The sequence below is a fragment of the Elephas maximus genome, chromosome 6 (assembly GCF_024166365.1).
Source record: "Elephas maximus indicus isolate mEleMax1 chromosome 6, mEleMax1 primary haplotype, whole genome shotgun sequence".
NCBI classification, from domain to species: domain Eukaryota; kingdom Metazoa; phylum Chordata; class Mammalia; order Proboscidea; family Elephantidae; genus Elephas; species Elephas maximus.
In genome coordinates this window covers 71792057-71814697 of record NC_064824.1, presented here as the reverse complement: position 1 = coordinate 71814697, position 22641 = coordinate 71792057, and the positions used below count along the sequence as shown (strand labels likewise).

Below are 22641 nucleotides of genomic sequence, written 5' to 3'. Positions count from 1 at the left end.
GTAGATCACCAGGGCTGTCTTCCCATGAGCCTCTGGGTATGTTTGAACTGCCAACCTTTTGGCTAGTAGTCAGCCGCTTCACTTCTTGTGCCACCCAGGGGCTCCTGTATATCAGGGTAGGCATTTTTATTATTATTCGTTGTTATCTCAGAGAGAAACAAAGGGGCGCAGGTGAGTAATTCTCAATCACATCATTAGTGCACTGGTGGGGTCTACTTCTGGGTGTTCCAACATCAAGACCAACGCTTAGCGCAACAAAGCCTATGTCCAGAGAGGTCTGTAAGGACGATAGTTATTAGATTTCGCTTGGCATGTGCAATTGATGCTTGACCATATAATAAAATCAAAGTCACTATCCTTGAGAGTTGAAATTTTGAAAATATATTTCCTAAAGTTTTTGCAACTTCCTCTATGCAGACAAACCTTTTCAACAACAGAAATTTTTTTTTTAACTGATCAGCAGCTGATAAATCATTCTTGTCTCCAGTTTAAAAATTTTTAGGAGAAACTATAGTGTCAAAAGCTACAGTGGGCATATTTATAACCCTTAATCCCTGATAAGTGGGAAGCATTAAACTTTTAGAGAAGCTTAAAGCTCTTTTTTTGGTGGGAATCGAATATAATTTTAGATTTTTCTAATGGCCCATTAAGTGTGCATTTTTCATTTTACTGATGATCAGCTGGTCAACTATAAAGTATAGAGGACAATTATTCTTTTTAAAAACTGTGAATCAAAAAATCATACATTTGTCAGGAATACCTATAAATTTTATGACTCCATTTTAGTAGTGTTCATATCATTAACAATCTTCTAAGGCAGAAAAGACTCTTTGCAAGTGGAATTTCGGGGTCAGTAGTAAAGCCAGTTCTAAAAAATTAGCTTTTCGATTTTATTTCAAGGTTTTAGTCTGGCATTATTTATTTCTCCAGTCTCGGGAAATGAAAGTAGACTCTTAGTCTAATTTTGAAAGCTTTTTACTATGAAAAATTTCAAGCATACATAAAAGGAGAATGAATAGAATAATGAACTCTCACATAGCCATCATTTAACGTTGCTTGTATTTTGCCACATTTGCTTTACCAGTCTTATTTTGCTGAAACATTCTAAAGAAAACCCAAATATTGTGACTTCACCCTCAGATAGTTCAGTATGCATTTCTGTACATAATAGGACCTTTTCTTTTGTAATCACAATGCCTCTGTCTTACACAAACAATAGCAATAATTCCTTGATACCAGTTATTAATACTCTACCCACATTCAATTTTTGCCAATTGTCCTAATTTTTTTCAATTGTTTTGTTCACATCAGGATACAAAATTGTCCACCTACTGTATTTGGTGGTTATGTCTTGTAAGTCTTTTTAAATCTAGAGCAATACTCTCCTATCCTTTTTAATTCATGCCATTGACTTAAAGAGACTGGTTGTATTATAGAACGGTCCGTGTTCTGGGTTTGTCTGATGTCTTCCTCATTGCATCTTTGGATTTGTTCCTCTATCCTCTATATTTTCTTTAATTCTAAAGGCTTTAAGATACTTTAGGTGCAATATTTTGGATTTTGCTTTACATTGTATATTTCCTTTTCAATCAGGAGGCAAAAAAAAATCTGGGTATTCCAAGTCTGGTAAGGCCAAGATTGATCAGAGAGTTCACCTGGTGACAGTCAGAGCCCTCCATTATAATGTTGTGGTTTTCCCCTTAGGACTAAACGTAATCCCTGAGGTGATTTCCTTTTTGCCAAAAATATCTAGTTCTTCATCAGTGCTTCACTTTTAGCATCCACTGATGATTATTACTTGAATCAATTATTACACTAAGGGTTAGAAAATGGTGATTTTATATTCTATCAATCTTTCCTTTATTATATATTAGCTGGAATTCCTTTAGATGGATACTCTGGAATATAGTTCATTTAGTAAAAGCAGAATAAAGAAGTTTTTTTCTTTAATTATAAATTTTTAGAGAAATAGCCCATTGTGTTTAAGGTTTGGCTGTTAAAATTACTTAAAAAATGTTATGTGTTATGTGAGTTGCTGTCGAGTTGGCTCCAATTCGTGGTGATCTTATTTATAGCATCAGTCAATGTTACCTGGTCCTGCTCCATCTTCATGGTTATTGTAATGTTTGAGTCCATTGTTGTGGGTATTGTGTCAATCCATCTCATTGAAGGTTTTTCTCGTTTTCACTGACCCTCTACTTTATGAAACATGAGGTCCTTTTCTAGTGATTGGTTTTTCCTGATGACGTGTCCAAAGTAAGCGAATCAAAGTCTTGCCATCCTCACTTCTAAGGAACATTCTAGTTATACTTCTTCTGAGACTGACTTGTTCTTTCTTTTGACAGTCCATGGTATATTCAACATTCTTTGCCAACACCACAGTCTGAGTGCATCAATTCTTTGTCTTCTTTTCTCACTAATAAACTTTCTCATGCGTATAAGGTGAATGAAAAGACCATTGCTTGGGTCAGACACACCTTAGTTATCAAAGTGACATCTTTGCTTTTTAAGACTTTAAAGAGATCGTTGTAGCAGATTTGCCTAAAGCAATACGTTGTTTTACTTCTTGACTGCTGCTTATACAAGCGTTGAGTGCTGATCCAAGTAGAATGAAATCACTGATAAGTTCAAATTTTTCTCCAGCTTAAGTAATAGTTTAAATAATGATATTAAGAGAATGTAAAATCCTCAGTCTTTGGGCCAGGCTTCAACATGTAAAGGATGAACTTCTCATGAAGACAATGTCTTTATGTAATAACAGCCAGCGGTGCCATTTGCTGTACCTGTGTAGAATGGTCTGTTCCTTCTGAGAAATTTTGAAGGTAAAATTCTAAGTTCATAATTATTTTACTTTCTTTCCTCTTTCCTTTTCAATCACAAATTTAAAAATAAAAAAAAATAAAAAACAAAAAATCAATTTATGCTCTTTACAGTGTATGCAGTATTCCTATGGTAAGGAGATACACAGCAGCTAAGGTGAAGTGGTGGGGTATAGAAATGAAGATCTTTTGAATTCTTTCTTGGCCCCAACTGGGTCACAGTTTAAAGAATGTTCTCTAAGCAATGAGCCACATGGCATTCCACTATTTCAGAGAGGGTTTAAATCAGAATATTTCTTCAGTCATTAAATGTAGTGTCAATGTTATATAATAACAAAATGGTCTTATTATATTCAATTTTAATGGCTTCTTTATCAGGAGGGACCAGTCCCTGGAGAAGAACATCATGCTTGGTAAAGTAGAGAGTCAGGGAAAAAGAGGAAAACTCTTGATAAGATGGATTGACAAAATAGCTGCAAAAAATGGGCTCAAACATAGCAATTGTGAGGATAGCGCAGGACCAGGCAGTGTTTGTTCTGTCGTACACGGGCTTGCTTTGAGTTGGAATCAACTGGACTGCACCTAACAACAAGAACAAAAACAGCAATGGCCTCTTCAGAGCAGCAAGACTTTGGCATTCCCTCTTAAAAATACTCACTGTATTTTACTATATAGAAGTGATCTGATAGTTTCTGTGATTCTGAAAGTTGAGGTTTTAAGAGAAATCGTCCTCTTGCAGAGGGCTTTTTGGGCTCCAGGATGTTTGCCAGGAAGTTTATCTATCTCCACACACTTTGTTGACAATTCCAAGTGACAGGTGTGACCTCTCTTGGAACCCTGCCTTTTATCAAATTTATTAAAGAGCTCTGTGAGTATCTTATCAGCAGGATTGCAGTAAACTTCAAGGATGTCTAGTTCCAAAGAGTTTTATTTGCATTGGACGTGACAGCTCAAATTATTGCATGACCAGCTATCCCATATTGTGTTCTAAGAAGCAAAGCACATCATGGCTTCTTCTTGAAAGCAGGGATAAGAACAGGAAGTCAATTTCTTTTCCTTGGGAGTTATACATAAGGTACATGTATTCAGTCTGGGAAGATATTCCTCTCCCCTTGGAGTAGTCATGGCAGAAGTTATGTTTTGTGGAATTAGGGACGATTGCCAGTGGGGAGGCAAATGACATCCTAGCTTGCTCTCTCTTCTTTTTGTTGTGGTGAGAATGAAAATATACACACCAAAACATTCACAAGTACAACTTCCATATTAACAATTCAGTGACAGTGATTGCATTGTTTATGCTGTTCCACCCTTATTGCTACCCTTTTCCAAAATATTCCACCACCGTTAACATAAACTCAATGCCCCCCAAGCAAAAACTTCCCCTTTTTCTCTCCCTCCCGTCCCTCCAGCCAGTGCCGTCGTGTCGATTCCCTCCCACCCCAGTAACAGTTAATAATTTTTGGTTTCTATATGGTTAAGAACTACGGCTGCTAACCAACAGGTCAGCAGTTCGAATCCAGCAGGCACTCCTTGGAAACCCTATGGGGGCAGTTCTACTGTCCTATAGGGTCGCTATGAGTCGGAATTGACTCGACAGCAATGGGTTTAGTTTGCTTTGTATAGTTGCTTAAGGAGCCCTGGTGGTGCAATGGTTAAACGCTCAGCTGCTAACTGAAAGGTTGGTGGTTGGATTCTACCCAGCCTCTCCACGGGAGAAAAAAACCAGACAATCTGCTCCCACACAGATTACAGCCTAGGAAAACATAAGAGACAGTTTGACTCTGTCACATGGGGTCACTACGAGTCTAAGTTGACTTGATGGCCCTAACAACAACAATATATTTGCTTACTTCATATATGTGAGATCATACAGTATTTGTCTTTTTTGTGACTGACGTATTTCACTCAGCATAATGTTTTCAGAGTCCCTCCATGTTGTGGCATGCATTAGAATTTCATTTCTCTTTACGGCTGCGTAATATCCCATTGTATGCAGGTACCACATTCTGTTTTCCCATTCATCTGTTGATGGACATTTCAGTTGCTTCTACGCTTTGGCTACTGTAGAAAGTGCCACAGCAAATGGTGGTATCCAGTCACTTTCTCTTCTGTACTTTTTGCACATTTGATAGTTGTACCGCAGTCTTGGCTATGGCATTCTTACTTTTGTTATTAAGGCAGAAGAGAAACATGTCTTAGTGATCTTAGAGGTTTTTAAGAGCACTTAAAAGCTTTAATCTCCATGACGGCATGGCAAAGTGAGAAAAACATTGTTGTGTTAGTAGAGTATACATTCTGGCGTAGATTGGCTCCCAACTGGAGCCTAAGCCTAAGCCATGTGCACGAACGGGAACTGGAAATGTTCAGGCATTCTTAGCACCCCCCTCAGCACCCCAGTGTCGCATCCCCTGCCACTATGCCCATCACTGTGGTCCCCCAGAGGCAAAGGCCACGCGCAGAATTAGGATCCTTGGCCTGAGTGCCTGCGTGTGAACTTTAACTTCACCGTTGAAGGACTGTGTGACCTCTGCAATTTATTTTTTTCTACATCAGACTCTTGATCTCTGTAGAGAGGATCATAACAGTTGTTAGTTGTGGTAAGATTCAAATAAGTCAATAAAGCTCTTTTTGTTTTCCCTAAGTCCTTAACAAAGTTGTGTTTAAATGTTCTTATTCAAGTGGCCTCAGCTGTGCCTTGGGGATTTAATGAAAGGGTGGAATGGAGTCTGGGTGTAGGTACAAGAGCTTTTCAAGGGGAGGGCGAACCTTGGGATACAGGGATTAAGGATCTGGGGTTTGGCTCCCTTCCAGGCAGGGTTCTCTATCATCGTTTGCACATGGTCTGGGCTTGATTTAACTAAGAAACCTCTGGATTCCCAGATACGGTAACTGACTAACCAACTAACTAGAATTCATCAAGATAGTCGTAAAGAAGTTTGTGCAAAGAGCTAACTCAGAAATCTTTTTTTCTGTTAGAGATATTATATGGCATGGTGATTAAAACACTCGGCTGCTAATTGAAAGGCTGGTGGTTCGAACCCACCAGCTGATCTGAGGGAAAAAGACATGGCAATCTGTTTCTGTAAAGATTTACAGCCTTGGAAATCCAACGGGCAGTTCTACTTTGCCCTACAGGGTTGCGATAGGTTGGAATCAACTCTATGGCAGTGGGTTTTTTTTTTTTTTTTTTTTCCACAAAGTACCTGATTATAAGAGTATAAATTGTGGAACAGGCGTCGTGTCTCCTTTTTTTGGTGATAGTGTGAAAATTGCTTAATTAAGGCTTATTCATATAGATTCTGTTTCCATGGTGTCCCTTTGAAGTCAAAGAGGCTTGTGGTTCGTTCAACCCCTTTTCACACCCGTAGGTGTGCACAGATGCTAGAATTAGGTGCTCCACTCAGAGGGATTGGTGATGTGTATGACCCAGAGGTAGAGGGCACATGCCTGGCATTTGCAGACAGGCAAAGTAGGGGTCCTCGCTTGCTCATGCATTCTTGTAGCTGGTTGCCAACAGTTGCTTGCACAGGGGCAGCTAGTTAGACCCTGTATCCCCAATTTCTTAGCTTACATACCAGTGAGATCCACTGGACACTCTGTGGAATTCTGTAGGCTTTACCTACTGGTTGATAACTCTTGAGGACTGACCTGATTTTGAAATACACTAAAACCTCTAGGCTGGGTCTGAGCCTGTCCATCCACTACTTTTTCTAGCATCATTTTCATTACAGTGGGAAGGTAACCATGTCCTTCCAGGGTAAAGCCCTTTTCGGCACCTCCCTAGCTGTTGTTGTTGTTGTTTTTAATTTCTCTCAGAACAGTTAAACTCCCAATGGTGTTTTCAGAATGAAAATCCATTATCCATTTAGTGAACATTCACTAGCACTTGGTTGTTTGACTCAAGTTCACAGAGTTTATTTAATCCTCACAGCAGTTCTGTGCAAGGTAGATATTATTGTTATTACCATTTTATGGTTGATGAACCTGATGTCCAGGTAAATTAGGTAAAACTCCAGATCAGCAGCAGTAACTCAGAAGATATTATTGTTATTGCCATTTTATGAATGGTGAACCTGACTCTGAGGTAAATCATGTAATTTACTCAAGATCAGCGGTGACCTTAGTAAGTGGTTAAGTCATCTAGGTCTTAAAAATTCGGCCACTGTTTTTATTATATAAAAGTCAAGGCTTTCTCCAGAGAACTGGTATCATTTGACTGTGGCGTCAAGTTAGACAGGAGAACTATATTCTCCCCTCCCGGTGAAGGTGCACGGGAAATCTCTCCTAACTTCCTGCTGTAGATACCTTGAAGTAGAGAAGAGGGAAAGGACAAAATTGGGGTGGAATAAGGAAGAAGAGCATGTGTTTATGAAGGTACCACTGTACCTACCAAAAAACCCAAAACCCAGTGCCGTCGAGTCAGTTCCGACTCATAGCGACCCTATAGGACAGAGTAGAACTGACCTGTGGAGTTTCCAGGGAGTGCCTGGTGGATTCAAACTGCCTACCCTTTGGTTAGCAGCCGTAGCACTTAACCACTACACCACCAGGGTTTCCAAACTGTACCTTAGGAAAGAAATTCGGAAGGCTTCTGAGCTGTAACTGGCAGGAGCACCTTTGATCTGATACTGGAGACTTAACTGGACACCAAATTGTGAACACCTTGCCTTTCACATCTCATTTCCTCATTCACAAAATGAAGTAATTATATCCTGGTGGGAGAAAAGCCGCAGCTTTGAATATACAGCATGCAGTTGATGTCACTATAGGTAGCAGATTGAGTTTAACAAGCCATATGGGTTGTAATTGTCTAAGTATGATTAATTCATAATGTTTGTTCGTTTTATGCCTTATATTATGATTTGTTATCATTTCATTTAGTTACACTGCAAGTCCTCTTCCAGGCGTTATTGAGAACCCTCTGGGAATTCAATATTCCCCAGATAATGCCAAGCGGCATTCCAGTATTTCTGGGCTTTCTCCGGGACTTGTTCCTCTCGGTGGAAGTTCCGCGAAAGAGCAAAGTCAACTCGGAACAGATGGTGCATCTGTCCGTTGCGGAACTCCGCTGGCAGCCGGAGGAAAACTGTATACCGAAGGTGGCAATAATGGCTTTCTGCTCAGTTTGTTGTAAATTCTAAATGGGCTGATTGAAGGCTGTAATGATCACTGTTGTTGGACGCCTCTGGGCTTCAACATCTGGCGAATGCTTTTACTAGCTGACAGCCCTTAGCCTTGGCATCACGGCTGTGCTGCTCAGAGCTTTTGTTATAAGTAGGCTGGGGATTGCGCTAGAAGAGAGTATCACTACTTCATCTATGAAGACCGGAAAAACAAAAACAAAAAATGAACAACTTTATTTTCAGGATTAACTTCACCATGGTACATTTAGGAAAAACAGAGCCATTCCCATATTGTTATGGAAATGCTCCAGATTCTTACGCTCCAAGCCCTAGATTTTTATTATATTTTTAGCTCAAGAGTTTAAATTAATTTTCTAAGCCCTACTTAGCCTCCGTCAGAGACAAATACAAATTGCTAATAAGCAGAAGATCAATTTAGGAAAATTGGCTTATGTCCTGAGACCTGGTTCAAGCGGAATTAGTAAAATGGCTACAGCAAAGAAGTAAACAGTTTGCGTTCTGGAGATCGCAGATTAACAAGGTAATGCTGGAAAGTGTAGTACTTCACATTGGAATAAGCAGTATGTCTATGATTTAAAAAATATGGGCATAAACAAAATTAACATAGGTAAGATGTTTGGAGTAAATATTTACATCACCCTGGTGGTGCGGTGGTTACTAGCTCAGGCTGCTACCCGAAAGGTTGCCTCTTTGGATCCACCAGCCGCTCTTTAGAAACCCTGTGGAGCAGTTCTACGCAGCCCTACAGGGTCTCTATAAGTCGAAATTCACTCAACAGTAATGGGTTAATTATGCTATGATACTCTTTATTTAAGCGTTGGATAACTAATCCATTTTAAGTAAGAATAAAAGTAACATTTTGAAAACTGTCACTTGAGGTACTTAAAGAAAAAGTTTTAAACAGTGTTCTTTCTCTTACTATTTTTCAAGAACTAAAAAGTCATTCTAATTGCTTTACCCAGACTTGTTTTCTTTCACATTTTTAAAACATCGTTCTTACGATTTAGGAACCATGGATTTTTGTCATATTTTGGTAGAAGCAAAAGTTATTTCAATAACTATCAGTGAGAGACGTAGAGACAGACAGGCAGAATGACTTGGGTCTGTCCTCTGTGAATGTGCCATTTCAAGACCTAGAACGGTAGGCAGAGTTATAGTCTGAAATAGTCCAGCCTCCAACTGTGTACTATCCATGTGAAAATGCAAATGAGACGTTCTGAGGTGAAGGAAAAGGAGGAGGTGATGTCTCGTCCAGGAAACCTTCAGAGAGAGAAGGCCAGCTTTTTAGTGGCAAACAGCAAAGCCTCCTGGGAGAGTAGAAGTAACAGCCATTCTAGTATCTGGAAATGCTTCCCGTGTGCTCACTTAGAAGACGAAACTGCCAATCTTCTGATTTTCACTGTCCCTGCCATGTCTATTACAAGAAATTATATGGGGAGGCCTAGAACCTTGCCATTTCTCCTGAAAAAAGATTGCAATGTGATTATGCCAAGAACTCTGTGCGGCTTATGTTCTCCTGCTCCGTAAAAATGCCAGGTAAATTTCCTCCAGATGGTTGCTGGCCAAGTCCTGGGCATCCAGTAGATGATGACGATGTTGAGGAGGATGTTGCTGTAGATGGTAGCTAACCTTATCTAACATGCTAAGAGAATTAGTTTTAAAGATCCTGGTGTTTAAAAACAAAACAAAACTAAACTCGTTGCTGTCAAGTTGATCCCAACTCATAGCGACCCTGTAGGACAGGAAACTGCCCCGTAGGGTTTCCAAGGAGCGGTGGATTCCAGCCAGCGGTGGCTGGTGGATTCCAACTGCCGGCCTTTTGGTAAGCAGCTGAACGCTTCACCACGATGCCACCTGGGCTCCCCTAGTGTATTAAAAAAAAAAAGTGTATTAGGTACCTTCATAACTGCCGATACACATTTGAGAAACTCTACCAGTATGATTGGAGTTTCTTAGTGGTACAAATGGTTAACATGCTCAGCTGCTAACTGAAAAGTTGGAGGTTTGGGGCCACCCACAGGTCACTTGAAAGAATGACCTGGTGATCTATTTCTGAAAAATCAGCCACTGAAAACCCTATGGAGCACAGATCTACTCTGACTCATATGCTGTCATCATGAGTTGGAGTCGACTTGATGACAACTAGTCCTGGTATGATTTCTTTCAAAAATAATATTTTATTGTGTTTTTGGTGAAGGCTTACATAACAGTTTAGGTCCCCATTCAACAATTTCTACACAAATTGTTCAGTGACATTGGTTCCATTCTTCACAATGTGTGAACATTTTCATTATTTCCGTCGTGCTGTTTCCATTAATCTAGTTTCCCTACCCCCTTACTTTCTCATCTTTGTTTTAAAAAATAATTGCTGATTGTTTGGTCTCATATAGATGATTTTTTAAAGGAGCATAGTACTCACTGGTGTTATTCTGTATTGTGAGCTAATCTGTTATTTAGCTAAAAGGTGACCTCAGGGGCTAGTTTCGGTCCAAGGTTTAAAGAGTATTTCAGGACAATAATCTCGGGGAATCCTCCAGTCTCAATGGGTCCAGTAAGTCTGGATTTTTTTTAAGAATTTGAGGTTTTGTTCCACATTTTCTCACAGTCGATCATGTTCCATCTATTATGGCCCTGATCATTCTTTAGGCTTTACCTACTGGGTGATAACACTTAAGGATTGACCTGATTTTGAAATACACCAAAACCTCTAGGCTGAGTCTGAGCCTGTCCATCCACTACTTTTTCTAGTGGTTGGTAGTGGTAGCCGGGCACCATACTGATGTGAGTTTTAAGGAGGCTAAAATCATAGGTGATCATATGGGGAAATGGATCTTATTGTTTCCATGCCATTGTTCCGATTAATGTGGAAACACATACCATAATGAGAGCTAGCCTAACAAGTATAATTTGATATAGCTTGAATATGGTCAGAGGAGAATGGCTTTACCTATTAAATTTTCCTTTTCCATAGAAGATCTAAGATTTGCCATTTTGGGAAGGGCTGGGGAGGCCTGGAAGCTTGCCATTTCTCCTGAAAAAAAGTTGCAATGTGATTATGCCAAGAACTCTGTGTGTCAGTCTAGGCCCAGTACTGTGTCTCTGGCTATTGTCTGCTCTTGCCAGCTGCTACTTTCGGCTCCAGGTGTTTGGAATCCAGACCTGGCAGTCTGAGGAAGGCCTTGGCATGCTGTGTGTGTACACGTGCACGTGCCTATAGACTTCGTGTGGCGTGAAGGAAAGGACCAATGACAGGAGCTGTACAAGAAACTTTATCTTCTTCCCCTTCACACTGCCAAGCCAAATTCCAAAGCACTCCAGATTGTGTTTCTCCATGTAACCCAGACCTGTCTGAGTCATTCCTCAACACTTTGCAGTACTGAGACAAAAGAACAAGAGGTAACAAAATAAAGAAAGTATAGTCTGTTGAGTAGTCTAAGTGAGCTGGTGGTACAGCATATGTAATAGTGTGAATCTCTGTGCCTCCAAAGAACTATATGGACATCTCACACCTTCTGCTCTTTGGTATTTTGCTTCATGGATGAATCAGACAGATTGAAACATTCATGGTTTTACCAGCTATACCTGTGGTCCCATCTCAGGTTGGAAAGCATCTGAATGTTTGTGTGGGGGCTCTTCAAGGTACTTGGGCATAGCTCAGAAACAGGGCTGGCTCGGAAGGTGGGTGGGATGCTGTAGCCACTTACAGATCTGCCAGGTCTTGTTTCTGTTACAGGCTGGTCAATAAAATTAAATATGGCTTCTTCGGGTCCATGGGTTTTTAGATGGCAATAAGAACAATGGCCATCTCCAAGGTTTGCAAGCCAGCCTCAGGTGGCCATGAGAAGAATACTGTATAGACAATAATATTACCTGTAAAATTGTCCTGCTGATGATTTTTTTCCTATCTTCTTATCCTTTTTTATTTGTTCCCTTTAACTTTTTTTTAACCACCTACCTTGGTACTGCTTTGTAAACCCTCAGATTCCCCACTTACTTGGTGGTTGTTTGAGTAAAGTTACAAACAGTAGCAACTCTATCTGTGCTGTAACTATAGTCCATTCTTTCAATAAGTGTGCTCCACTAACCAGTTGCTGGCAATACAATGCTAAGCAAGAAAGACCCAACTTCTGTCCTCACAGAACTTACATTTCATCAGGGAAGATACTGAGTGAACATAGTGAAGTGTGCTAAGCCCTATGGGAGGGGACACCAGAAGGTAAATAGGTAGCACAGTAGAAATCTGTGAATGGAGTCTCTACGGAGAGCTACTGTTCACCCAACACTCTGCTAGGGCATTGAGAAGTCTGCAAAACATGCGGGGGAGAAGATCCTGCCTTCAGAGACCTCACAGATACCACCAAGGGCCACAGTGGGAAGTGCCACCTCAGTGTACAGTAGGTTTTCAGAGAGGTGGTGTTTGGAGTGTAAATGGTAGTCACCTCATAATATCTAGGATTTGTTCCACTTATTTGATTCTAAATTACAAACATGTAACTTGTAAGGCTATGTGATTATTTAGGACTTGCATCATTATACCGTGGACTTCCAGAAGAACAAACAAATCTGTCTTGGAAGAGGTATGGTCAGAATCCTCCTTAGAAGTGAGAATGGCGAGACTGTCTCACTGTAGATGTGTTTTTAGGGGGAACAGTCTTTGGAGAAGGACATCGTGCACAGTAAAGTAGAGGGTCAGCAAAAAAAGAGAAGACCCTCAGCAGGATGGATTGACACACTGGCTGTAACAATGGGCTCAAACATAGCAATGATAATAAGGATGATGCATGACCCAATAGTGTTTTGTTCTGTTGTACATAAGATTGCTTTGGGTCAGAACTGACTAGATGGCACCTAAAAACAGTATCATTATATAACTTAACTTTTTATGGTATGTAGCTTCTCTTAATGAGTTCATAGTTTCCTTGAGGACTGAAACAATGAACTCTATGCTTTCTCTATAATGTTCGACCCATTGCCACTACTCATTAAACAATTGTCAAACATATGCAGAGCATCATGATTTCTTGAGCACAAAAAAGATGAGGGGCTACAATTCAAGGAGCTGAAAGTTCTAGATTCAACCCATGACCTTCAGGTTTTCTACCAATGCACTGTCTACTATTCAGGACCTTCCTTCACCGTATTTGGAACTGGGATGAGTGAGTGTTACTCCTTCCACTTGTAACATTTTCAGTATCAGGGTAATCTCTTATACTTTTGAGGGGATGGAGAGTGACAGCAGACAGATGGGCCCATTGACGAGTGTGTCCCCTTGTGGTATTCCTGTCACAACTGAATTATTCTGTCATTGGTGCTGTCACTGTATCAGGTTGACCCAGGAGTGGAAAGAAGAGCATTTGTAGTGACTTTTAATCACAGAGGGAGATGGCTCTGTGATTTCTGTGCTTTCTCTGGAAAAGACTGACTTTATTATTTTCTAGGAGTCTAGAGAGGGAACAGCAGGATATGAGCAAGACCCCTGATTGTGGTGGTGATGATATTTTGAATTACCTCCAGGTTCGGTTTTGTTTTGTTCACCTGATATCTGTCTCCTGCAACCTGACCACCTGTAACGGCCTGGTTTGGTAGCTCAGGAGTTGTGCTGGACCACAGGCCTCAGCAACCAACAGTCTGTCTTCATATTAAGGTAACGTCACTCCACCTGTACTTAGGACCTTCGCCTACCAACATCTGATTGACCCTGTGAATGGGGCAATGCCCTGTGTGTGCCCAATGTGCGTGCCCACGTTGGGTCATTCTGTGAGTACAATCCCTCAGGGTTCCAGGACACCCAATGAGCTCAAGGAGCATGCAGGCAGGAGATGCCCCCATAGCTGTACTTTTGGCCTCAGGTGCCCCTGTTATATAAGTCTCTGGAACACCAAGGGAAAAAGACTTGACTGAAAAACTGTCAGTTGCAATTCCAATACAAGAGAGTGTGATAGACTTGGGAAATGGAATACATTAGGGCTGCTTTAAAGTGAACTCCAGAAAAAAATATTTACTAAATATATTTAGAATCACATTTAATTTTTTTTTCAACTGGGGAAATATAGTTGTTTTTCCATTGCTCATCACACTTCACATTTTGCTAAAGTTTTTCTGATTTATCCTTATAACTTCATTTTACCTTTTTTCTAGGTATAGACAGTCTATGGTTTATAAACATGAAGGTTGTTTTGTTCATAAATTCAACAAACATTTAGTAAGTACCTACTATGTTCCAAAGGTATGATAAATAAGGCCTGATCTTGACTTCCAGGAATTCAACCATCCAACTAAGAGAATAGCAAGCTGTTGGGCTGTTAAAAGAGCAATTCAATATACAGAGCATCTCAGCATCCACTTGATGCTGCTGAATAAACAAGGATGTGTGTGTTGGGGGGGTATCTAAATGTTATATTTTAGGGCTCAGTTCTCCCATACTTTGAATTTGATAAGTAATCATGAACAAATACGGGTGACATAAAACCAGAACATTCTTATTCATGACAGCATACATTTTACGATTTTATCTTTATTTCTGTGGTCAGGTACAAGGTATTAAAGTCACTTTAGGTGTGATTTAAAAAATATTAACAGAGGTTGGAAATTGGCAACCCTATGGACCTACTTTTTTTTTTTAAATTGTTTTTATTTTTGTTTGTGGCAAAATTCAAGTCTATATAAGAATAAAGAGAATAGTGACATGAAATTTACATACTCATCACCATCCTTAAGAACCATCAACTTAAAGTCAATCTTGTTTCATCTATAACTTCCCCTCCCCATTATGCCCTCCCACTCTGCTCTAGATTACTTTGAGGCAAATCCCAGACATTCCATTTCATCCAAAATATTTCAGTACTCACAGTGTTGGTTTTCATACAGTAGAATGTCATCAGTCTGCTCCTTCATTGCCATTACTTGCTCGGCCCTTGTAAGCATTTTGGGTGTGCAACTTCTAAGTTGCCTATTTTCTTACTGTTTCTTCCCCCGACTGCTGTCACTTCTGTTATTACTTACTTAACGTATATTTTGTGTTGCTGCCTATGATATCCAAGCCATATTGATAACTGCATTCTACTAGTAAATTGCCTTATTCAACGTCAGTTTAATTTTTATCCTTTTGAGAAGCTTAGGTTTTTATTATCTGGAGTATGATTACATTCCTGACTGGCTAAATGGGTTTGAACATGCTGGTTCATTTTGCTTTCTCTGTGCAACTTGATGAAAATAGTTTTTAGGATCTGCCTCAAAATTAATGATCATTCATCATTAACAACATCACTTTACTTTAGACTTTGCAATCTTATGCTTTCTTTGGAGTTTGGAAAGGCAAGTCAACCAAAGAGTTTATAATAATTTGAAGCAGATGCTTCAACCTAAAACACTGCTGCTGTTACTACTACTACTGTTAGTGAACTATATGCTAACAAATCCCTTATATCATCCAGAAGGAAATCCTTTAGGATTAATAGCCTTTCCCAGAACATGCAAAACATAGGACCTGTTGGCTATTGGGAAAGCTAGGAGTTGTTGTTGTTGGGTGCTGTCGAGTCGGTTCTGACTCATAGCGACCATATATACCAAAGAACAAAATACTGCCCAGTCCTGCACCATGCTCACAATCGTTGTTATGTTTGAGCCCATTGTTGCAGCCACTGTGTCAATCCATCTTGTTGATGGTCTTCCTCTTTTCCGCCAACGCTCTTCTTTACCAAGCATGATGTCCTTCTCCAGGGACTGGACCCTCCTGACAACATGTCCAAAGTACGTAAGATGCAGTCCTGCTATCCTTGATTCTAAGGAGCATTCTGGTTGTACTTTCTCCGAGACAGATTTGTTCATTCTTTTGGCAGTCCATGGTATATTCAATATTCTTTGCCAACACCACAATTCAAAGGCATCAATTCTTCTTTGGTCTTTCTTATTCATTGTCCAGCTTTTGCATGCATATGATGGGACCAAAAATACCATGGCTTGGGTCAGCGCACTTTAGTCTTCAAGGTGACGTCTTCACTTTTCAACACTTTAAATCCAGGCGAACATTACGCTGGAGAAGAGATGGCTCAGGAATGTTGGTGTTTGTTTGCCTGAAGATGTAGCTGAATAAAAAGATTATATGTAAAATATATTTATATATATATAAACATACATAACACGTACATAAACATTATCCATTATATTTATATTTTATGATATGTTAATGAATATGCTTATCATATTATATAATATATATTACACTTGCAAATAAAATCCTGTTTTTAGACCTATTCTAGTGTCCAGTCACAGAGAAATTTTGTTGTAAAACATGACAAAAACATATGGAAACAAGTAAGAAAATTATTTTTAGTCTAGCGTTTTGGGTGCATGTTTTAGAAACTCCACCCGCTTGGTTAATATTTCAAATCAGCCACTTCCAGAAAGTAACTTTGATAGTGTTCAGTGTTGACATCTATGTGAATTATGGGTCTAGTAATGTGAGCGTGATAACAATCTGAATTATAGAAAAATAAAAAAGAACGCTCCTTAGCCAAGTAAGAGTCGCTGACATGTGTTTTTTTGTGCCATTGAATTGTTTCCAACTCATAGCTACCTATAGGACAAAGTAGAACTGCCCCATAGGGTTTCCTAGGCTGTAATCTTTACAGGAGCAGATCATCAGAGTGGTTCGTGGGTTTGAACCTCTGACCTTTCAGTTAGCAGCTGAGAGCTTAACCATTGTGCCACCAAGGCTCTAGGCATGTGTTAGAGTAGGGTGTTTACATGGAAAGGGTGTTCTCTTTCCAGAAAAATGTCATTGGCTTGATCGATGATTCTGTTGCCTTTATTTTTCTTTCCTCAAACCAAAGAAAAACCAAACCCAGTGCCGCTGAGTCAATTCCGTCTCATAGCGATCCTATAGGACAGAGTAGAACTGCCCCATAGAGTTTCCAAGGAGCGCCTGTTGGATTGGAACTGCCGACCGTTTGGTTAGCAGCTATAGCACTTAACCACTACACCACTAGGGTTTCCTTTTCTTTCCTTAAAGGTATAATATATAACTGTTTTCCATCCATATTTGCCAGCTGCTGTGTCCTATTGGCCTTGGCAGTGTCACGGGGAAAGGACAGTGACTCAGGTGGAAGTTTTTATCTATCCTGATTACATAGATAGATAGCACATTCTGAAAGTTTGGTGGTTTTCTCCAATCTTTAACCAAGAATAAAAATTTTTAGCTCCTCGAGTCCACTTGGAATTTGTTGGGTTAATAGAAAACAAAAAGTTGAGCTGTTGTGAATGCCTCCAATTAAATCCCTAGAGCATAAAATAATATAACATTTTATGTAAAATCGGGGGTCTAAAGATGTGGGTTGGAGGCAGTAAAGCTTCATAATTAAGAGTTTGGACTCTTGCTTAGACTGCATTCTCTATCGGACACTGAGCATATCACTTCACTATCTAGGCCTCACTTCCCTGGGCTGTAAAAGGGGCCTCATGGGGTTACTGGGAGGAGTAACTGGGATAATACATGCAAAATACTAGGTACCTGGCACAAAAATCAGTACTCGACAAATATTAACTAGACCAGCTCTCTTTTGCCCTCTCCACACTCACTGCCTCTACTTTGTTGTGAAATTTGACATTGAAAACCATAGTTGATTGATTCAAGGGGCAGGAGGAGGGGGAGCAGTCCTTTTTTTTTTTTTTCCTGTTCCTTCCCCTTTATTGTCCTTCCTCCCCCACCATTAAGGAGCCCTGGTGGTGCAATGCTTAAGCGCCCACTGCTAACTAAAGGTTAACAGTTCAAACCCACCCAGTGGCTCTACAGGAGAAAGACATGACAACCTGCTCCCGTAAAGATTACAGCCTGAGAAACCCTGTGGGGCAGCCCTACTCTGTTACATGGGGTCACTATGAGTCAAAATCTACTCAAAGTCACCTAACAATAACAACTTCCACCATTGTCAACTCATTGTGAAAGTAGACCGTACCCAAAACCCAAACCAAACCCATTGCCGTCTCTACCCTATAGGACAGAGTAGAACTGCCCCACAGGATTCCCAAGGAGTGGGTGGTGGGTTCTAACTGCCGACCTTTTGGTTAGCAGCTGAACTCTTAACTGCTACGCCGCCAGGGCTCCAGACAGTACTGGTATTTAAATAACACTGTATACTCACACAATGGCAACAGAGGGCTTGCATATAATTCACAATTTGTCCAGTTTCTTGGGGTAGTTTAGACAATCCAAGAGGGACCCTTAGACCATGAACCCTCACACTGGAGGGAGCTTCTCCATCCTGTCTCCTCTAGCCACCTCCCCTTTCCTGGCACAGCAGACTTTGCTCTCTGTGTGAATCCAATCCTGCCTTTAGGATACTTGTCTATGCTTGTGAAGGTAAGCGTGGGTGTTTGTTTTATATAAGTTCTCTTTATAAAGCATACACATATTCCGTTAAAATATTCCATTGCTCTGTACTAATGCTTTTGATGGTGTGTGTGAGAGTTTGTGTAGAAGACAAACACCCAATCATTTCTTACCAAAAAAAAAAAAAAAAAAGCCTCTTCTTGCCTGATTTAACCAGTAATGTGCCTGAGAGCTGCCTCCATTTGTATAGAAATAAAATGGAACGCACAGAGTGTGTTTTCTTGGTTTAAGGGCAGTCGACTGTCTTCCTAACCTCAGCATGGCTCTTCAGTGGTTTATTTCTTGTGTTTTAAAACGGAATTATGGTACCACCAGTTGCCATTGAGTCGATTCATGGAGACCTCATGTGTGTCAGAGTGGAACTGTGCTCCAAAGGGTTTTCAATGGCTGGTTTTCAGAAGATCATTAGGCCTTTCCTCAGAGGCTCCTCTGGGTGGACTTGATCTTCCAACCTTTTGGTCAGCGACCAAGTGTGTTAACTGTTTGCATCACCCAGGGACTCCGTAATTATGGTAGAAAATGTTTATCTCAGAGTCTAAACTTTACATGCATCTAAACAGCGAATATTTTTTATAGTCTTCCATTTTAAAGATGATGCCATTGTAATACCTAAACCAGAGTCCAAGTCCATATATACTGTGATGTGTTTGCTGAAGGCGTGAACTGCTGGGCTTGGGAAGACTGGTTGGTAAAGTTAGGACTCCAAGCCCCGAGACACGGACGTGTGTAGCTGACATCTTGGCTGTTCACCTGGTGATGATACATGAGTTATAGGGTTTACGTTCTGGTGGGAAACAACTACTCTACAACACTGTGCAAGTATATATTACATAACTCATTCTTTAATCCATATAATAAAAAACAACTCAGGGTTTGAATCGAGTCTTTTTTGATTGTGCTGTTTCAGATATAAGCTCTTTAAATTTTGGAAATATTTAAATTTTGGAAATATTTTTGATTCTGGATTGGTCAGATTCTGGCTATGCCTGGTAAATAGTTTACTGGTTTTAAAGGAGAAAGTTTGAGGCACTCTAGAAGACAATCTTGGACACGGCACAGTTATATCTAAGGTCTAAAATAAATTAGGTTGGTGCCTAAAGAAAACAGTTAATCCACTAAAAGATAATTGAGCAGCTGATGTCAAAGAAATTTAATAATCTGTAAATTTCTTTTCTAAATAGTGACCACTAGATTTTATGGAACTTTTGTTTGTGACTGTGTATTTGCTACGGACAGACATTCACATAGCATCTTTCTCCCAAAGAGCTTGGATGCTGGATTGAGGACCTTGAAGGAACACAACCAAAATCACACAGTTAAAAAAAGAAAGAAAAAGAAGAACTGATCAGAAGTGAACAGAGAGCTGGGTGGGGGGGAATAGGATTCTAGTAGATAAGAAAGCAGATGATAGCTACATCATGCCCAGTGCTCCCAAATGAAGGAGGCTGCTGTAGGGTATTCCGGGAGTAGAGAAGCTTTTCCCCCAGCCTTCCTTCTGTGGGTAATAATCGTTGAGCATCCTCTCTCCCTTTCCCTTCCTCCCTAGCATTTTATTGAGAATAAGCAGGAGGAGGAGGAGAATACCTGAGTCAGTAAGTGAGAAATTACAAACTCCTAGACCTCCCAGCTCATTACTGTAGTTGTTTTCAGCCCTGACAGAACTTGCCCTCCCCATTTAAACATTGCATTAATGCTCTCTTTGTCGTTGCTGTTGTTGGCTGCCATGGAGTCAGCCCCGACTCTTAGCAGTGCAGTGCACTAAAGAAGGAAATGCTGCCAGGTCCTGTGCCATCCCCAGGATAGGTTGCGGATTAGACTGTTATGATCCAGGATTTTCTTTGGCTAATTTTCAGAAGTAGAGTACCAGGCCTTTCTTCCTGGTCTGTTTTAGTCTGAAAGTGCCCCGAAACCTGTTCAGCATCATAACAACATGCCAGCCTCCACTGACAGATGGGTGGTAGCTGTGCATGAGGCGTACTGGCTGGGAATCAAACCCAGGTTTCCCTCATGGAAGGTGAGAAGTCTATCACTGAACCACAGTGCCTCTCAATATACTCTTTACTATCCAGGAACGAAATCCGTAGGTGATATAATCTACTTATGTACAAAATTAAAAAAATTATATAATGCTCTACCTACAATAAAACGAAACCTGTTTCCATTGAGTTAATTCCGACTCATAGCAACATTATAGGACATGGGTTTCCAAGGCTGTAATCTTACAGAAGCAGACTGCCACATCTTTCTCCCATGGAGCGGCTGGTGGGTTTGAGCTCTTGATCTTTTGGTTAGTAGTCGATCACTTAACCACTGTGCCACCAGGGCTCCTATCTTTAACTGAAAAGAGAAATAAAGGAAAAGTCATTTAAAATTAAATATCTTTTATTTTAATATGAAAATGCTTGTGTGCAAGTGCATAACAATCTCGACACAGGTATCGTGGCCGTGACAGCCACAGATGCAGGCTGGCCAGGAGTGTGGCATCAGAGTCTCAAATACCAGGAGCAGCATTACTGCCATGAACCGATATTCAGAAATGGCGGATTATTTATCATGAGGGGTGTGGATGGAAGGATTTTTAAAAAAAATCTTTTATTCTGGTAAGAAAATATATAACAAAACATTTGCTGAGTCAACATTTTTTACATGCACAATTTCAATATATTTTACATGTACAATTCAGTGACATTGATTACTGTATTTTTACGCAAATAGTGGGCGCCTTCTATGTTTGTTTGCCAACTGCTCCCTCCCTCCTAAAGGTATTTTCAGAAGTACCACTATGCCAGCTTTTTTACATGTTGCTGTAAAAAAATTAGAACGTGCATTTATGAAGATACCTCAAGAGGGGAGGGCGTGGTTGGCAAACAAATGTAGAAGATGTGTGTTATTTGTGTAAAATACGGTATGCATCATGTTGTGTAACCATCACCATTATCTGTTTCTAAATTATTCTACTGCCATTAACAGGAATTTGGTGCCCCCCCAGGGATGACTCCCCTACCCCCATCTCTCCCACCCATGATAACGATGAATAAGCTTTGATCTCCATTCATTTGCCTATTTCATGTAAGTGGGATCATACAATATTTGTCCTTTCGTGACTGACTTATTTCACTCACCATGACGTTTTCAAGATTCATCCATGTTGTAGCATGCATCAAGACTTCATTTCTTTTTATTGCTAAGTAATATTTAATTGCATGTATCTACCGCATTTTGTTTAGCTGTTCCTCTGTTGATGAACACTTCTGTTGTTTCCACCTTTCACCATTGTGAACTGTGCTGCAGTGAACACTGGTGTGGAAGGATGATTGTTTATTGTTCGGTAATGCCTAGGTGTATGTATGTAGTACCCCTCTCATTCAATTACTGTGATAATCAGAAGTGCCTCCATACACTTTCAAATTATCCTCTATGGGGAAATTCCAACTCCCTTGTAACCGTTGCACCAGATCTTATATGTTCAATAGTGGCCTAGAGGATGGTAACCTGGGAGGTTGCTGCGGAAGCAGAGCAAGGAGGACACAAAAACCATTTAAGAAGCCACTGTCAGTCATGTGGCTTGGCAGCTCAGAAATCCCCACACTATTGGGATTAATACAATCAAGACTGGGTACCCTGCCTTGACTATAGTATCCCAGGGAGGCTGCGTGCTCTGTCAACATCTATCACTCCCACATGTCCTCTCTGTACCCCAGAGGGAACCCTTGCTAATTCTTTATCTGCTCTCCTTTCATTAGTCAACCAGTTGAGATTATCGGATATATTTGGGCAGGGCTCATCCAGCGCCTCCTCTTGAAGTTTTCAATGAGAGGATTACTTACAGCAGTAGTGTGGCGCCAGGTAAACTCATTTGAAGACTGATGTTCTGTTCTAAGATTATAATACGTAAAGAACACTGAATCTCTCTCTTTAAAAGACAAAGAATATGTCATCTTGCCCAGATTTCTACATACACAGCAATGAAAGATTTCCTAAGTCTCTCTGTGGCAGTTGGTATACAGTGTTCATAACATGAAATGTGTTCTCTTCCTTCCCTGACAAAATTTGTGTGCGTTCTTGCTCGTGGTATGAGACTCAAAATGGTTGGCTGTTTTTGTTTCAAAGCCAAACAGTACAGGTTGCTGAAGATGAGCCACTGAGACCTGCGATATCCAGTTTTATTTGAATCCGAGCCTCTTCTTCCACGCTCCCTTTGCTGTGACTGGTAGGGGCTGGGTTCCTGCTTGCTTCCTTTCAGGAGTCATTAGCTTTGCATGACCTCTGTTGTTAGGATCCGTGGAGTCGG

General features: G+C 40.4%; 1 long non-coding RNA gene across 3 annotated transcripts in view; it reads left to right on the top strand.

Annotated features, from left to right (window-relative positions):
- LOC126077802 (uncharacterized) overlaps positions 1–22641 on the top strand; it is a 161336-nt gene that overhangs the window by 11577 nt on the left and 127118 nt on the right. The window contains exon 1 of one of the 3 annotated variants that reach the window (XR_007517858.1): positions 1977–13607. The exons of the other annotated variants lie outside the window; for them this stretch is intronic. This is a non-coding gene — a long non-coding RNA (uncharacterized LOC126077802). Of the gene's footprint in view, positions 1–1976; positions 13608–22641 lie in introns of those variants that run through there. 3 annotated transcript variants of the gene reach the window in all.